This window comes from Cherax quadricarinatus, chromosome 69, assembly GCF_038502225.1.
Source record: "Cherax quadricarinatus isolate ZL_2023a chromosome 69, ASM3850222v1, whole genome shotgun sequence".
NCBI lineage: Eukaryota > Metazoa > Arthropoda > Malacostraca > Decapoda > Parastacidae > Cherax > Cherax quadricarinatus.
The window spans coordinates 15582408-15600556 of record NC_091360.1 but is presented as its reverse complement, the minus strand read 5'-3'; the positions used below and the strand labels follow the sequence as shown (position 1 = coordinate 15600556).

The 18149-nt window shown below is 47.9% G+C and overlaps 1 protein-coding gene across 5 annotated transcripts in view; it reads right to left on the bottom strand.

Moving 5' to 3' along the window:
• Positions 1–18149, bottom strand: part of Oatp26F (Organic anion transporting polypeptide 26F) — a 669510-nt gene that overhangs the window by 92293 nt on the left and 559068 nt on the right. The window lies entirely within an intron of this gene.

The following is an 18149-nucleotide window of genomic DNA, read 5'->3' as shown; positions in this document are numbered from 1 at the left end:
AGGGGCACTACTGGAATATATCACCACGGATACAGGGGCACTACTGGAATATATCACCACGGATACAGGGGCACTACTGGAATATATCACCACGGATACAGGGGCACTACTGGAATATATCACCATGGATACAGGGGGAACTACTGGAATATATCACCATGGATACAGGGGGACTACTGGAATATATCACCACGGATACAGGGGGACTACTGGAATATATCACCACGGATACAGGGGGACTACTGGAATATATCACCACGGATACAGGGGCACTACTGGAATATATCACCACGGATACAGGGGGAACTACTGGAATATATCACCATGGATACAGGGGGAACTACTGGAATATATCACCATGGATACAGGGGGAACTACTGGAATATATCACCACGGATACAGGGGGAACTACTGGAATATATCACCATGGATACAGGGGGAACTACTGGAATATATCACCACGGATACAGGGGAACTACTGGAATATATCACCATGGATACAGGGGAACTACTGGAATATATCACCATGGATACAGGGGAACTACTGGAATATATCACCATGGACACAGGGGAACTACTGGAATATATCACCATGGACACAGGGGAACTACTGGAATATATCACCATGGATACAGGGGGACTACTGGAATATATCACCATGGATACAGGGGGAACTACTGGAATATATCACCACGGATACAGGGGAACTACTGGAATATATCACCACGGATACAGGGGAACTACTGGAATATATCACCACGGATACAGGGGGACTACTGGAATATATCACCATGGACACAGGGGCACTACTGGAATATATCACCACGGATACAGGGGAACTACTGGAATATATCACCACGGATACAGGGGGAACTAATGGAATATATCACCATGGATACAGGGGAACTACTGGAATATATCACCACGGATACAGGGGAACTACTGGAATATATCACCACGGATACAGGGGAACTAATGGAATATATCACCATGGATACAGGGGGACTACTGGAATATATCACCATGGATACAGGGGGACTACTGGAATATATCACCATGGATACAGGGGGACTACTGGAATATATCACCACGGATACAGGGGGACTACTGGAATATATCACCATGGATACAGGGGGACTACTGGAATATATCACCACGGATACAGGGGGACTACTAGAATATATCACCACGGACACAGGGGGACTACTGGAATATATCACCACGGATACAGGGGTACTACTGGAATATATCACCACGGATACAGGGGGACTACTGGAATATATCACCATGGATACAGGGGGACTACTGGAATATATCACCATGGATACAGGGGGACTACTGGAATATATCACCATGGATACAGGGGGACTACTGGAATATATCACCACGGATACAGGGGGACTACTGGAATATATCACCACGGATACAGGGGGACTACTGGAATATATCACCATGGATACGGGGGACTACTGGAATATATCACCACGGATACAGGGGGACTACTGGAATATATCACCATGGATACAGGGGGACTACTGGAATATATCACCACGGATACAGGGGGACTACTGGAATATATCACCACGGATACAGGGGGACTACTGGAATATATCACCACGAATACAGGGGGACTACTGGAATATATCACCATGGATACAGGGGGACTATTGGAATATATCACCACGGATACAGAGGGACTACTGGAATATATCACCACGGATACAGGGGGACTACTGGAATATATCACCACGGATACAGGGGGACTACTGAAATATATCACCACGGATACAGGGGGACTACTGGAATATATCACCACGGATACAGGGGGACTACTGGAATATATCACCACGGATACAGGGGGACTACTGGAATATATCACCACGGATACAGGGGGACTACTGGAATATATCACCACGGATACAGGGGGACTACTGGAATATATCACCATGGATACAGGGGGACTACTGGAATATATCACCACGGATACAGGGGGACTACTAGAATATATCACCACGGACACAGGGGGACTACTGGAATATATCACCACGGATACAGGGGGACTACTGGAATATATCACCACGGATACATGGGGACTACTGGAATATATCACCATGGATACAGGGGGACTACTGGAATATATCACCATGGATACAGGGGGACTACTGGAATATATCACCATGGATACAGGGGGACTACTGGAATATATCACCACGGATACAGGGGAACTACTGGAATATATCACCATGGATACAGGGGGAACTACTGGAATATGTCACCACGGACACAGGGGGACTACTGGAATATATCACCATGGATACAGGGGGAACTACTGGAATATATCACCACGGATACAGGGGGAACTACTGGAATATATCACCACGGATACAGGGGGACTACTGGAATATATCACCATGGATACAGGGGGAACTACTGGAATATGTCACCACGGATACAGGGGGAACTACTGGAATATGTCACCACGGATACAGGGGAACTACTGGAATATATCACCATGGATACAGGGGGAACTACTGGAATATGTCACCACGGATACAGGGGGACTACTGGAATATATCACCATGGATACAGGGGGAACTACTGGAATATATCACCACGGATACAGGGGGAACTACTGGAATATATCACCACGGATACAGGGGGACTACTGGAATATATCACCATGGATACAGGGGGAACTACTGGAATATATCACCACGGATACAGGGGGACTACTGGAATATATCACCATGGATACAGGGGGAACTACTGGAATATGTCACCACGGATACAGGGGGACTACTGGAATATATCACCATGGATACAGGGGGAACTACTGGAATATATCACCACGGATACAGGGGGAACTACTGGAATATATCACCACGGATACAGGGGGACTACTGGAATATATCACCATGGATACAGGGGGAACTACTGGAATATATCACCACGGATACAGGGGGACTACTGGAATATATCACCATGGATACAGGGGGAACTACTGGAATATGTCACCACGGATACAGGGGGACTACTGGAATATATCACCATGGATACAGGGGGAACTACTGGAATATGTCACCACGGATACAGGGGGACTACTGGAATATATCACCACGGATACAGGGTGAACTACTGGAATATATCACCACGGATACAGGGGGACTACTGGAATATATCACCATGGATACAGGGGGAACTACTGGAATATATCACCACGGATACAGGGGGAACTACTGGAATATATCACCACGGATACAGGGGGACTACTGGAATATATCACCATGGATACAGGGGGAACTACTGGAATATATCACCACGGATACAGGGGGACTACTGGAATATATCACCATGGATACAGGGGGAACTACTGGAATATGTCACCACGGATACAGGGGGACTACTGGAATATATCACCATGGATACAGGGGGAACTACTGGAATATGTCACCACGGATACAGGGGGACTACTGGAATATATCACCACGGATACAGGGGGAACTACTGGAATATATCACCACGGATACAGGGGGACTACTGGAATATATCACCATGGATACAGGGGGAACTACTGGAATATATCACCACGGATACAGGGGGACTACTGGAATATATCACCATGGATACAGGGGGAACTACTGGAATATGTCACCACGGATACAGGGGGACTACTGGAATATATCACCATGGATACAGGGGGAACTACTGGAATATATCACCACGGATACAGGGGGACTACTGGAATATATCACCATGGATACAGGGGGACTACTGGAATATATCACCATGGATACAGGGGGAACTACTGGAATATATCACCACGGATACAGGGGGAACTACTGGAATATATCACCACGGATACAGGGGGACTACTGGAATATATCACCATGGATACAGGGGGAACTACTGGAATATGTCACCACGGATACAGGGGGAACTACTGGAATATGTCACCACGGATACAGGGGAACTACTGGAATATATCACCATGGATACAGGGGGAACTACTGGAATATGTCACCACGGATACAGGGGGACTACTGGAATATATCACCATGGATACAGGGGGAACTACTGGAATATATCACCACGGATACAGGGGGAACTACTGGAATATATCACCACGGATACAGGGGGACTACTGGAATATATCACCATGGATACAGGGGGACCTACTGGAATATATCACCACGGATACAGGGGGACTACTGGAATACATCACCATGGGTACAGGGGGAACTACTGGAATATATCACCACGGATACAGGGGGAACTACTGGAATATATCAATACGGATACAGGGGGACTACTGGAATATATCACCATGGATACAGGGGGAACTACTGGAATATGTCACCACGGATACAGGGGGAACTACTGGAATATATCCCCACGGATACAGGGGGACTACTGGAATATATCACCACGGATACAGGGGGAACTACTGGAATATATCACCCCTTATACAGGGAGACTACTGGAATATATCACCATGGATACAGGGGGAACTACTGGAATATATCACCACGGATACAGGGGGAACTACTGGAATACATCACCACGGATACAGGGGGACTACTGGAATATATCACCATGGATACAGGGGGAACTACTGGAATATATCACCACGGATACAGGGGGAACTACTGGAATATATCACCACGGATACAGGGGGACTACTGGAATATATCACCATGGATACAGGGGGAACTACTGGAATATATCACCACGGATACAGGGGGAACTACTGGAATATATTACCACGGATACAGGGGGAACTACTGGAATATATTACCACGGATACAGGGGGAACTACTGGAATATATCACCACGGATACAGGGGGAACTACTGGAATATATCACCACGGATACAGGGGGAACTACTGGAATATATCACCATGGATACAGGGGGAACTACTGGAATATATCACCATGGATACAGGGGGAACTACTGCAATATATCACCACGGATACAGGGGCACTACTGGAATATATCACCATGGATACAGGGGGACTACTGGAATATATCACCATGGATACAGGGGGAACTACTGGAATATATCACCATGGATACAGGGGCACTACTGGAATATATCACCATGGATACAGGGGGAACTACTGGAATATATCACCACGGATACAGGGGGAACTACTGGAATATATCACCACGGATACAGGGGGAACTACTGGAATATATCACCATGGATACAGGGGGAACTACTGGAATATATCACCACGGATACAGGGGGAACTACTGGAATATATCACCACGGATACAGGGGGAACTACTGGAATATATCACCATGGATACAGGGGGAACTACTGGAATATATCACCATGGATACAGGGGGAACTACTGGAATATATCACCATGGATACAGGGGGACTACTGGAATATATCACCATGGATACAGGGGGACTACTGGAATATATCACCACGGATACAGGGGGAACTACTGGAATATATCACCATGGATACAGGGGGACTACTGGAATATATCACCAAGGATACAGGGGGAACTACTGGAATATATCACCATGGACACAGGGGACTACTGGAATATATCACCATGGATACAGGGGGAACTACTGGAATATATCACCATGGATACAAGGGGAACTACTGGAATATATCACCATGGATACAGGGGGAACTACTGGAATATATCACCACGGATACAGGGGGACTACTGGAATATGTCACCATGGATACAGGGGGAACTACTGGAATATATCACCACGGATACAGGGGGAACTACTGGAATATATCACCACGGATACAGGGGGACTACTGGAATATATCACCATGGATACAGGGGGACTATTGGAATATATCACCATGGATACAGGGGGAACTACTGGAATATATCACCACGGATACAGGGGGAACTACTGGAATATATCACCACGGATACAGGGGGACTACTGGAATATATCACCACGGATACAGGGGGAACTACTGGAATATATCACCACGGATACAGGGGGAACTACTGGAATATATCACCACGGATACAGGGGGAACTATTGGAATATATCACCACGGATACAGGGGGAACTACTGGAATATATCACCACGGATACAGGGGGAACTACTGGAATATATCACCACGGATACAGGGGGAACTACTGGAATATATCACCACGGATACAGGGAACTACTGGAATATATCACCACGGATACAGGGGGAACTACTGGAATATATCACCACGGATACAGGGGGAACTACTATTTATTTTAAATCATGGGTTAAAATGTAAATACTTCGTGAATAAAGTGCAATGAAGACTGGTCAATGGTCAGTAATGATCCACATGGAGACAGAAACTCAAAATCAAATGGTTTGTGTAATTTGACTCTCTGTTGGGGTCCTCTTCAATAGACGGGTCGAAATATTAAAATATTTAAAATCTAAATAAAAAGGGATCATGTTCTTTTATTAGGGATAAAATTCAGTTTTATATTATTTCAAAAAAATATGTTTTTATATTACCTGGTGTGTGAAGGTGCAGGTGTGTGAAGGTGCAGGTGTGTGAAGGTGCAGGTGTGTGAAGGTGCAGGTGTGTGAAGGTGCAGGTGTGTGAAGGTGCAGGTGTGTGAAGGTGCAGGTGTGTGAAGGTGCAGGTGTGTGAAGGTGCAGGTGTGTGAAGGTGCAGGTGTGTGAAGGTGCAGGTGTGTGAAGGTGCAGGAGTGTGAAGGTACAGGTGTGTGAAGGTGCAGGAGTGTGAAGGTGCAGGTGTGTGAAGGTGCAGGTGTGTGAAGGTGCAGGTGTGTGAAGGTGCAGGTGTGTGAAGGTGCAGGTGTGTGAAGGTGCAGGTGTGTGAAGGTGCAGGTGTGTGAAGGTGCAGGTGTGTGAAGGTGCAGGAGAGTGGAGGTGCAGGTGTGTGAAGGTGCAGGTGTGTGAAGGTGCAGGTGTGTGAAGGTGCAGGTGTGTGAAGGTGCAGGTGTGTGAAGGTGCAGGTGTGTGAAGGTGCAGGTGTGTGAAGGTGCAGGAGTGTGAAGGTACAGGTGTGTGAAGGTGCAGGAGTGTGAAGGTGCAGGTGTGTGAAGGTGCAGGTGTGTGAAGGTGCAGGTGTGTGAAGGTGCAGGTGTGTGAAGGTGCAGGTGTGTGAAGGTGCAGGTGTGTGAAGGTGCAGGTGTGTGAAGGTGCAGGTGTGTGAAGGTGCAGGAGAGTGGAGGTGCAGGTGTGTGAAGGTGCAGGTGTGTGAAGGTGCAGGTGTGTGAAGGTGCAGGTGTGTGAAGGTGCAGGTGTGTGAAGGTGCAGGAGTGTGGAGGTGCAGGTGTGTGAAGGTGCAGGAGTGTGAAGGTGCAGGTGTGTGAAGGTGCAGGTGTGTGAAGGTGCAGGTGTATGAAGGTGCAGGTGTGTGAAGGTGTAGGTTTGTGAAGGTGCAGGTGTGTGAAGGTGCAGGAGTGTGAAGGTGCAGGTGTGTGAAGGTGCAGGTGTATGAAGGTGCAGGAGTGTGAAGGTGCAGGTGTGTGAAGGTGCAGGAGTGTGAAGGTGCAGGTGTGTGAAGGTGCAGGTGTGTGAAGGTGCAGGTGTGTGAAGGTGCAGGTGTGAGAATGTACAGGTGTGTGAAGGTACAGGTGTGTGAAGGAACAGGTGTCTGAAAGAACAGGTGTGGGAAGGTACAGGTGTGTAATTGTGCAGGTGTGTGAAGGTACAGGTGTGTGTATGTGCAAGTATACGAACATACATGTGTGTGAAGGTACAGGTGTGTGTATGTGCAGGTATACGAACATACAGATGTGTGACGGTACAAATGTGTGAAGGTGAAGGTGTATGAAGGTGCAGGTGTGTGAAGGTTCAGGTGTGTGAAGGTGCAGGCGTGTGAAGGTGCATGTGTATGAAGGTGCAGGTGTATGAAGGTACAGGTGTGTGAAGGCGCAGGTGTGTGAAGGTACAAGTGTGTGAAGGTGAAGGTGTGTGAAGGTGCAGGTGTGTGAATGTGCAAGTGTATGAAGGTACAGGTGTGTGAAGGTGCAGGTGTGAATGTACAGGTGTGTGAAGGTGCAGGTGTGTGAAGGAGCAGGTGTGTGAAAGTACAGGGGTGGGAAAGTACAAGTGTGTGAAGGTGCAGGTGTGTGAAGGTAGAGGTATGTGTAATTGCAGGTATGCGAAGATACAGGTGTGTGAAGGTACAAGTGTGTGAAGGTGCAGGAGTGTAAAGGTGCAGGTGTATAAAGGTGCAGGTGTGTGAAGGTAAAGGTGTATGAAAGTGCAGGTGTGTGAAGATGCAGGTGTGTGAAGGTGCAGGTGTGTGAAGGTTCAGGTGTGTGAAGGTGCAGGTGTGTGAAGGTGCAGGTGTATGAAGGTGCAGGTGCATGAAGGTACAGGTGTGTGAAAGCGCAGGTGTGTGAAGGTACAGGTGTGTGAAGGAGCAGATGTGTTAATGTGCAAGTGTATGAAGGTACAGGTGTGTGAAGGTGCAAGTGTGTGAAGGTACAGGTGTGTGAAGGTGCAGGTGTGTGAAGGTTCAGGTGTGTGAAGGTGCAGGTGTGTGAAGGTGCAGGTGTATGAAGGTGCAGGTGCAAGAAGGTACAGGTGTGTGAAAGCGCAGGTGTGTGAAGGTACAGGTGTGTGAAGGAGCAGGTGTGTTAATGTGCAAGTGTATGAAGGTACAGGTGTGTGAAGGTGCAGGTGTGTGAAGGTACAGGTGTGTGAAGGTACAGGTGTGTGAACGAGCAGGTGTGTGAAGGTACAGGTGTGTGAAGGTGCAGGTGTATGAATGTGCAAGTGTATGAAGGTACAGGTGTGTGAAGGTGCAGGTGTGTGAAGGTACAGGTGTGTTAAGATACAGGTGTGTGAAGGAGCAGGTGTGTGAAGGTACAGATGTGGGAAGGTACAAGTGTATGAAGGTGCAGGTGTGTGAAGGTTGAGGTGTGTGTAAGTGCAGGTATACGAAGATACAGGAGTGTGAATGTACAAGTGTGTGAAGGTGCAGGTGTGTGAAGGTGCACGTGTGTGAAGGTACAGGTGTATGAAGGAACAGGTGTATGAAGGTGCAGGTGTGTGAAGGTGCAGGTGTATGATGGTGCAGGTGTGTGAATGTGCAGGCGTATGAAGGTGCAGGTATGTTAAGGTGCAGGTGTATGAAGGGGCAGGTGTGTGAAGGTGTATGAAAGTGCAGGTGTGTGAAGATGCAGGTGTATGAAGGTGCAGGTGTGTGAAGGTGCAGGAGCATGAGGGTGCAGGTGTGTGGAGGTACAGGTGTGTGGAGGTACAGGTGTGTGGAGGTACAGGTGTGTGAAGATGCAGGTGTATGAGGGTTCAGGTGTGTGAAGGTGCAGGTGCATGAGGGTGCAGGTGTGTGTAGGTGCAGGTGTATGAGGGTGAAGGTGTGTGAAGGTACAAGTGTGTGAAGGTGCAGGTGTATGAGGGTGCAGGTGTGTGAAGGTGCAGGTGCATGAGGGTGCAGGTGTGTGAAGGTGCAGGTGTATGAGGGTGCAGGTGTTTGAAGGTACAGGTGTATGAAGGTGCAAGTGTATGAGGGTGCAGGTGTTTGAAGGTACAGGTGCGTGAAGGTGCAGGTGTATGAGGGTGCAGGTGTGTGAATGTACAGGTATGTGAAGGTGCAGGTGTATGAGATTGCAGGTGTGTGAAGTTATTAGCGTGTGAAGGTGCAGGTGTATGAATATGCAGGTGTGTGACGGTGCAGGTGCGTGAAGGGCAAGTGTGGGAAGGTACAGGTGTGTGATTGTGAAGGTTTATGAAGGTACAGGTGTGTGATTGTGAAGGTTTATGAAGGTACAGGTGTGTGAAGGTGCAGGTGTACGAAGATACAGGTGTGTGAAGGAGCAGGAATGTGAAGGTGCAGGTGTGTGAAGGTACAGGTGTATGAATGTACCGGTGTGTAAAGGTGCAGGTGTGTGAAGGTTCAAGTGTGTGAAGGTGTTTGAAGGTACAGGTGTGTGAAGGAGCACGTGTGTGAAGTTGCAGGTGTGTGAAGGTGGAGGTGTTTGAAGGTGTAGGTGTGTGAAGGTGCAGGTGTGTGAATTTACAGGTGTGTGAAGGTGTATGAAGATACAGGTGTGTGAAGGTGCAGGTGTGTGAAGGTACAGGTGTGTGAAGGTACAGGTGTGTGAAGGTGCAGGTGTGTGAAGGTACAGGTGTGTGAAGATGCAGGTGTATGAAGATTCAGGTGTGTGAAGGTACAGGTGTGTGAAGGTACAGGTGTGTGAAGGTGCAGGTGTATGAGGGTGCAGGTGTGTGAAGATACAAGTGTGTGAAGGTGCAGGTGTATGAGGGTATAGGTGTGAGAAGGTACAGGTGTGTGAAGGTGCAGGTGTATGAAAGTGCAGGTGCGAAGGTACAGGTGTGTGAAGGTACATGTGTGTGAAGGTGCAGGTGTATGAAGGTACACGTGTGTGTAGGTGCAGGTGTATGAGGGTGAAGGTGTGTGAAGGTGCAGGTGTATGAAGATACAGGTGTGTGACGGTGCAGGTGTGTGAAGGGCATGTGTGTGAGGGTACAGGTGTGTGATTGTGAAGGTTTATGAAGGTACAGGAGTGTGAAGGTGCAGATGTACGAAGATACAGGTGTGTGAAGGTGCAGGTGTGTGAAGGTAAAGGTGTGTGAATGTACAAGTGTGTGAAGGTGCAGGTGTATGAAGGTACAGGTGTGTGTAGGTGCAGGTGTATGAGGGTGAAGGTGTGTGAAGGTGCAGGTGTATGAAGATACAGGTGTGTGACGGTGCAGGTGTGTGAAGGGCATGTGTGTGAGGGTACAGGTGTGTGATTGTGAAGGTTTATGAAGGTACAGGAGTGTGAAGGTGCAGATGTACGAAGATACAGGTGTGTGAAGGTGCAGGTGTGTGAAGGTAAAGGTGTGTGAAGGTACAAGTGTGTGAAGGTGCAGGTGTATGAAGGTACAGGTGTGTGTAGGTGCAGGTGTATGAGGGTGAAGGTGTGTGAAGGTGCAGGTGTATGAAGATACAGGTGTGTGACGGTGCATGTGTGTGAATGGCAGGTGTGTGAAGGTACAGGTGTGTGATTGTGAAGGTTTATGAAGGTACAGGTGTGTGAATGTGCAGGTGTACGAAGATACAGGTGTGTGAAGGTGCAGGTGTGTGAAGGTACAGGTGAGTGAAGATGCAGGTGTGTGAATTTGCAGGTGTATGAAGGTACAGGTGTGTGAAGGTGCAAGTGTGTGAAGGTACAGGTATTTGAAGGCACAGGTGTGTGAAGGAGCAGGTGTGTGAAGGTACAGGTGTGTGAAGGTACAGGTGTGGGAAGGTACAGGTGTGTGAAGGTGCATGTATGTGAAGGTAGAGGCGTGTGTAAGTGCAGGTATATGAAGATACAGGTGTGTGAAGGTACAAGTGTTTGAAGGTGCAGGTGTGTGTAGGTTCAGGTGTGTGAAAATGCACGTACGTGAAGGTGCAGGTGCAGGTGTATGAAGGTGCATGTGTGTGAAGGTGCAGGTGCACGAAGGTGCAGGTGTGTGAAGGTACAGGTGTGTGAAGGTACAGGTGTGTGAAGGTAGAGGTGTGTAAAGGTGCAGGTGTATGAAGGTACAGGTGTGTGAAGGTGCAGATGTGTGAAGGTGAAGGTGTGTGAAAGTGCAGGTTTGTGAATGTACAGGTGTGGGAAGGTGCAGGTGTGTGAAGGTGCAGGTGAATGAAAGTACAGGTGCGTGAAGGTGCAAGTGTGTGAAGGTGCAGATGTGTGAGGGTGCAGGTGTGTGAAGGTACAGGTGTGTTAAGGTGCAGGTGTATGAAGGTACAGGTGTGTGAAGTTTGCAGGGGTGAGAAGGTGCAGGTATGTGAAGGTGCAGGTGTATAAAGGTGCAGGTGTGTGAAGGTGAAGGTGTATGAAGGTACAGGTGTGAAGGTGCAGGTGTGTGAAGGTGTAGGTGTGTGAAGGTGTACGTGTGTGGAGGTACAAGTCTGTGAATGTGCAGGTGTGTGAAGGTATAGGTGTGTGAAGGTGCAGGTGTATGAAGGTGCAGGTGTATGAAGGTGCAGGTGTGTGAAGGTTCAGGTGTGTGAAGGTGCAGGTGTACGAAGGTACAGGTGTGTGAATGTACAGGGAGGAGGGACTGTACTAGGGAAGAGACGCTGTACCAGGGAGGAAGCACTGTACTAGAGAGTGGGCACTGTAATAAGGAGGATGCACTGTACTATACTAGGGAGGAGGTGCTGTACTAGGGAAGAGGCACCGTACTAAGAGGCACTGTACTAGGGATGAGGCATTGTACTTGGGAGGAGGCTCTGTACTAGGCAGGAGGCACTGTACTAGAGAGGAGGCATTGTACCAGGGAGAAGGCACTGTATCATGGAGGAGGTCTGTACTAGGGAGGAGGCACTGTACTAGGAAGTAGGCACTGTACTAGGGTGGAGGCACTGTGCTAGTAAGGAGGCAGTATACCAGGAAGAAGGCAGTGTACTAGTAAGGAGGCAATGTAATAGTAATGAGACAGTGTACCAGGAAGAAGGAAGTGTACTTGTAAGGAGGCAGTGTACTAGTAAGGAGGTAGTGTACTAGTAAGGAGGCAGTGTACTAGTAAGGAGGCAGTGTACTAGTAAGGAGGCAGTGTACTAGTAAGGAGGTAGTGTACTAGTAAGGAGGCAGTGTACTAGTAAGGAGGCAGTGAACTAGTAAGGAGGCAGTGTACTAGTAAGGAGGCAGTGTACTAGTCAGGAGGTAGTGTACTAGTAAGGAGGTAGTGTACTAGTAAGGAGGCAGTGTACTAGTAAGGAGGTAGTGTACTAGTAAGGAGGCAGTGTACTAGTAAGGAGGTAGTGTACTAGTAAGGAGGCAGTGTACTAGTAAGGAGGCAGTGAACTAGTAAGGAGGCAGTGTACTAGTAAGGAGGCAGTGTACTAGTCAGGAGGTAGTGTACTAGTAAGGAGGTAGTGTACTAGTAAGGAGGCAATGTACTAGTAAGGAGGTAGTGTACTAGTAAGGAGGTAGTGTACTAGTAAGGAGGCAGTGTGCCAGGAAGGAGGCAGTGTACCAGGAAGGAGGCAGTGTACTAGTAAGGAGGCAGTGTACTAGTAAGGAGGCAGTGTACTAGTAAGGAGGCAGTGTACTAGTAAGGAGGCAGTGTATTAGTAAGGAGGTTGTGTACTAGTAAGGAGGCAGTGTACTAGTAAGGAGGCAGTGTACTAGTAAGGAGGCAGTACATTAGTAAGAAGGTAATGTACTAGTAAGGAGGTAGTGTACTAGTAAGGAGGTAGTGTACTAGTAAGGAGGCAATGTACTAGTAAGGAGGTAGTGTACTAGTAAGGAGGCAGTCTACTAGTAAGGAGGTAGTGTACTAGTCAGGAGGTAGTGTACTAGTAAGGAGGTAGTGTACTAGTAAGGAGGCAGTGTGCCAGGAAGGAGGCAGTGTACCAGGAAGGAGGCAGTGTACTAGTAAGGAGGCAGTGTACTAGTAAGGAGGCAGTGTACTAGTAAGGAGGCAGTGTACTAGTAAGGAGGCAGTGTATTAGTAAGGAGGTTGTGTACTAGTAAAGAGGTAGTGTACTAGTAAGGAGGCAGTGTACTAGTAAGGATGTAGTGCACTAGTAAGGAGGCAGTGTACTAGTAAGGAGGCAGTGTACTAGTAAGGAGGCAGTGCATTAGTAAGAAGGTAATGTACTAGTAAGGAGGTAGTGTACTAGTAAGGAGGTAGTGTACTAGTAAGGAGATAGTGTACTAGTAAGGAGGCAGTGTACTAGTAAGGAGGCAGTGTACCAGGAAGGAGGCAGTGTACTAGTAAGGAGGCAGTGTACTAGCAAGGAGGTAGTGTACTAGTAAGGAGGTAGTTTACTAGTAAGGAGGTAGTGTACTAGTAAGGAGACAGTGTACTAGTAAGGAGATAGTGTACTAGTAAGGATGTAGTGCACTAGTAAGGAGGCAGTGTACTAGTAAGGAGGCAGTGTACTAGTAAGGAGGCAGTGCATTAGTAAGAAGGTAATGTACTAGTAAGGAGGTAGTGTACTAGTAAGGAGGTAGTGTACTAGTAAGGAGATAGTGTACTAGTAAGGAGGCAGTGTACTAGTAAGGAGGCAGTGTACCAGGAAGGAGGCAGTGTACTAGTAAGGAGGCAGTGTACTAGCAAGGAGGTAGTGTACTAGTAAGGAGGTAGTTTACTAGTAAGGAGGTAGTGTACTAGTAAGGAGACAGTGTACTAGTAAGGAGATAGTGTACTAGTAAGGAGGTAGTGTACTAGTAAGGAGCCAGTGTACTAGTAAGGAGGCAGTGTACTATTAAGGAGGCAGTGTACTAGTAAGGAAATAGTGTACTAGTAAGGAGGTAGTGTACTAATAAGGATGCAGTGTACTAGTAAGGAGGCAGTGTACTAGTAAGGAGGCAGTGTACTAGTAAGGAGGCAGTGTACTAGCAAGGAGGCAGTGTACTAGTAAGGAGGCAGTGTACTAGTCAAGAGGTAGTGTACTAGTAAGGAGGTAGTGTACTAGTAAGGAGGCAGTGTACTAGTAAGGAGGCAGTGTACTAGTAAGGAGGCAGTGTACTAGCAAGGAGGCAGTGTACTAGTAAGGAGGCAGTGTACTAGTCAGGAGGTAGTGTACTAGTAAGGAGGTAGTGTACTAGTAAGGAGGCAGTGCACTAGTAAGAAGGCAGTGAACTAGTAAGGAGGCAGTGTACTAGCAAGGAGGCAGTGTACCAGGAAGGAGGCAGTACTAGTAAGGAGGTAGTGTATTAGTAAGGAGGCAGTGTACTAGTAAGGAGGCAGTGTACTAGTAAGGAGGTAGTGTATTAGTAAGGAGGCAGTGTACTAGTAAGGAGGTAGTGTACCAGGAAGGAGACAGTGTACTAGTAATGAGGCAGCGCACTAGTAAGGATGCAGTGTACCAGGAAGGAGGCAGTGCACTAGTAAGGAGGCAGTGTACCAGGAAGGAGGCAGTGTACTAGTAAGGAGGCAGTGCACTAGTAAGGAGGCAGTGTACCAGGAAGGAGGCAGTGTACTAGTAAGGAGGTAGTGTACTAGTAAGGAGGCAGTGTATTAGTAAGGAGGCAGTGTACCAGGAAGGAGGCAGTGTACTAGTAAGGAGGCAGTGTACTAGTAAGGAGGCAGTGCACTAGTAAGAAGGTAATGTACTAGTAAGGAGGTAGTGCACTAGTAAGGAGGTAGTGTACTAGTAAGGAGGCAGTGTACTAGTAAGGAGGCAGTGTACCAGGAAGGAGGTACTGTACTAGGAAGAAGGCAGTGTACCAGGAAGGAGGCAGTGTACCAGGAAGGAGGCAGTGTACCAGGAAGGAGGTAGTGTACCAGGAAGGAGGTAGTGTACCAGGAAGGAGGTAGTGTACCAGGAAGGAGGTAGCGTACCAGGAAGGAGGCAGTGTACCAGGAAGGAGGTAGTGTACCAGGAAGAAGGTAGTGTACCAGGAAGGAGGTAGTGTACTAGTAAGGAGGCAGTGTACTAGCAAGGAGGTAGTGTACTAGTAAGGAGGCAGTCTACTAGTAAGGAGGTAGTGTACTAGTAAGGAGGTAGTGTACTAGTAAGGAGACAGTGTACCAGGAAGGAGGCAGTGTACTAGTAAGGAGGCAGTGTACTAGTAAGGAGGTTGTGTACTAGTAAGGAGATAGTGTACTAGTAAAGAGGTAGTGTACTAGTAAGGATGTAGTGCACTAGTAAGGAGGCAGTGTACTAGTAAGGAGGCAGTGTACTAGTAAGGAGGCAGTGTACTAGTAAGGAGGGAGTGCACTAGTAAGAAGGTAATGTACTAGTAAGGAGGTAGTGTACTAGTATGGAGGTAGTGTACTAGTAAAGAGATAGTGTACTAGTAAGGAGGCAGTGTACTAGTAAGGAGGTAGTTTACTAGTAAGGAGGTAGTGTACTAGTAAGGAGGCAGTGTACTAGTAAGAAGGTAGTGTACTAGTAAGGAGGTAGTGTACTAGTAAGGAGCCAGTGTACTAGTAAGGAGGCAGTGTACTAGTAAGGAGGCAGTGTACTAGTAAGGAAATAGTGTACTAGTAAGGAGGTAGTGTACTAATAAGGATGCAGTGTACTAGTAAGGAGGCAGTGTACTAGTAAGGAGGCAGTGTACCATTAAGGAGGCAGTGTACTAGTCAGGAGGCAGTGTACTAGCAAGGAGGTAGTGTACTAGTAAGGAGGCAGTCTACTAGTAAGGAGGTAGTGTACTAATAAGGAGGTAGTGTACTAGTAAGGAGGCAGTGCACTAGTAAGGAGGCAGTGTACCAGGAAGGAGGCAGTGTTCTAGTAAGGAGGTAGTGTACTAGTAAGGAGGCAGTGCACTAGTAAGGAGGCAGTGTACCAGGAAGGAGGCAGTGTACTAGTAAGGAGGCAGTGCACTAGTAAGGAGGCAGTGCACCAGGAAGGAGGCAGTGTACTAGTAAGGAGGTAGTGTACTAGTAAGGAGGCAGTGTACCAGGAAGGATGCAGTGTACTAGTAAGGAGGCAGTGCACTAGTAAGAAGGTAATGTACCAGTAAGGAGGTAGTGTACTAGTAAGGAGGTAGTGTACTAGTAAGGAGGTAGTGTACTAGTAAGGAGGCAGTGTACTAGTAAGGAGGCAGTGTACCAGGAAGGATTTACTGTACCAGGAAGGAGGCAGTGTACCAGGAAGGAGGTAGTGCACCAGGAAGGAGGTAGTGTACCAGGAAGGAGGTAGTGTACCAGGAAGGAAGTAGTGTACCAGGAAGGAGGTAGCGTACCAGGAAGGAGGCAGTGTACCAGAAAGGAGGTAGTGTACCAGGAAGAAGGTAGTGTACCAGGAAGGAGGTAGTGTACTAGTAAGGAGGCAGTGTACTAGCAAGGAGGTAGTGTACTAGTAAGGAGGTAGTTTACTAGTAAGGAGGTAGTGTACTAGTAAGGAGGCAGTGTACTAGTAAGGAGGTAGTGTACTAGTAAGGAGGTAGTGTACTAGTAAGAAGCCAGTGTACTAGTAAGGAGGCAGTGTACTAGTAAGGAGGCAGTGTACTAGTAAGGAAATAGTGTACTAGTAAGGAGGTAGTGTACTAATAAGGATGCAGTGTACTGTACTAGTAAAGAGGCAGTTACTAGTAAGGAGGCAGTGTACTGGTAAGGAGGCAGTGTACTAATAAGGAGGCAGTGCACTAGTAAGGAGGCAGTGTACCAGGAAGGAGGCAGTGTACTAGTAAGGAGGTAGTGTACTAGTAAGGAGGCAGTGTACTAGTAAGGAGGTAGTGTACCAGGAAGGAGAACAGTGTACTAGTAAGGAGGCAGTGCACTAGTAAGGAGGCAGTGTACCAGGAAGGAGGCAGTGCACTAGTAAGGAGGCAGTGTACCAGGAAGGAGGCAGTGTACTAGTAAGGAGGCAGTGCACTAGTAAGGAGGCAGTGTACCAGGAAGGAGGCAGTGTACTAGTAAGGAGGTAGTGTACTAGTAAGGAGGTAGTGTGCTAGTAAGGAGGCAGTGCACTAGTAAGGAGGCAGTGTACCAGGAAGGAGGCAGTGTACTAGTAAGGAGGTAGTGTACTAGTAAGGAGGCAGTGTACTAGTAAGGAGGTAGTGTACCAGGAAGGAGAACAGTGTACTAGTAAGGAGGCAGTGCACTAGTAAGGAGGCAGTGTACCAGGAAGGAGGCAGTGCACTAGTAAGGAGGCAGTGTACCAGGAAGGAGGCAGTGTACTAGTAAGGAGGCAGTGCACTAGTAAGGAGGCAGTGTACCAGGAAGGAGGCAGTGTACTAGTAAGGAGGTAGTGTACTAGTAAGGAGGCAGTGTATTAGTAAGGAGGCAGTGTACTAGTAAGGAGGCAGTGTACCAGGAAGTAGGTAGTGTACCAGGAAGGAGGCAGTGTACCAGGAAAGAGGCAGTGTACCAGGAAGGAGGTAGTGTACCAGGAAGGAGGTAGTGTACCAGGAAGGAAGTAGTGTACCAGGAAGGATGTAGTGTACCAGGAAGGAGGTAGCGTACCAGGAAGGAGGCAGTGTACCAGGAAGGAGGTAGTGTACCAGGAAGGAGGCAGTGTACCAGGAAGGAGGTAGTGCACCAGGAAGGAGGTATTGTACCAGGAAGGAGGTAGTGTACCAGGAAGGAGGTAGCGTACCAGGAAGGAGGCAGTGTACTAGGAAGGAGGCAGTGTACCAGGAAGGAGGCAGTGTACCAGGAAGGAGGTAGTGTACCAGGAAGGAGGTAGTGTACCAGGAAGGAGGTAGTGTACCAGGAAGGATGTAGTGTACCAGGAAGGAGGTAGCGTACCAGGAAGGAAGCAGTGTACCA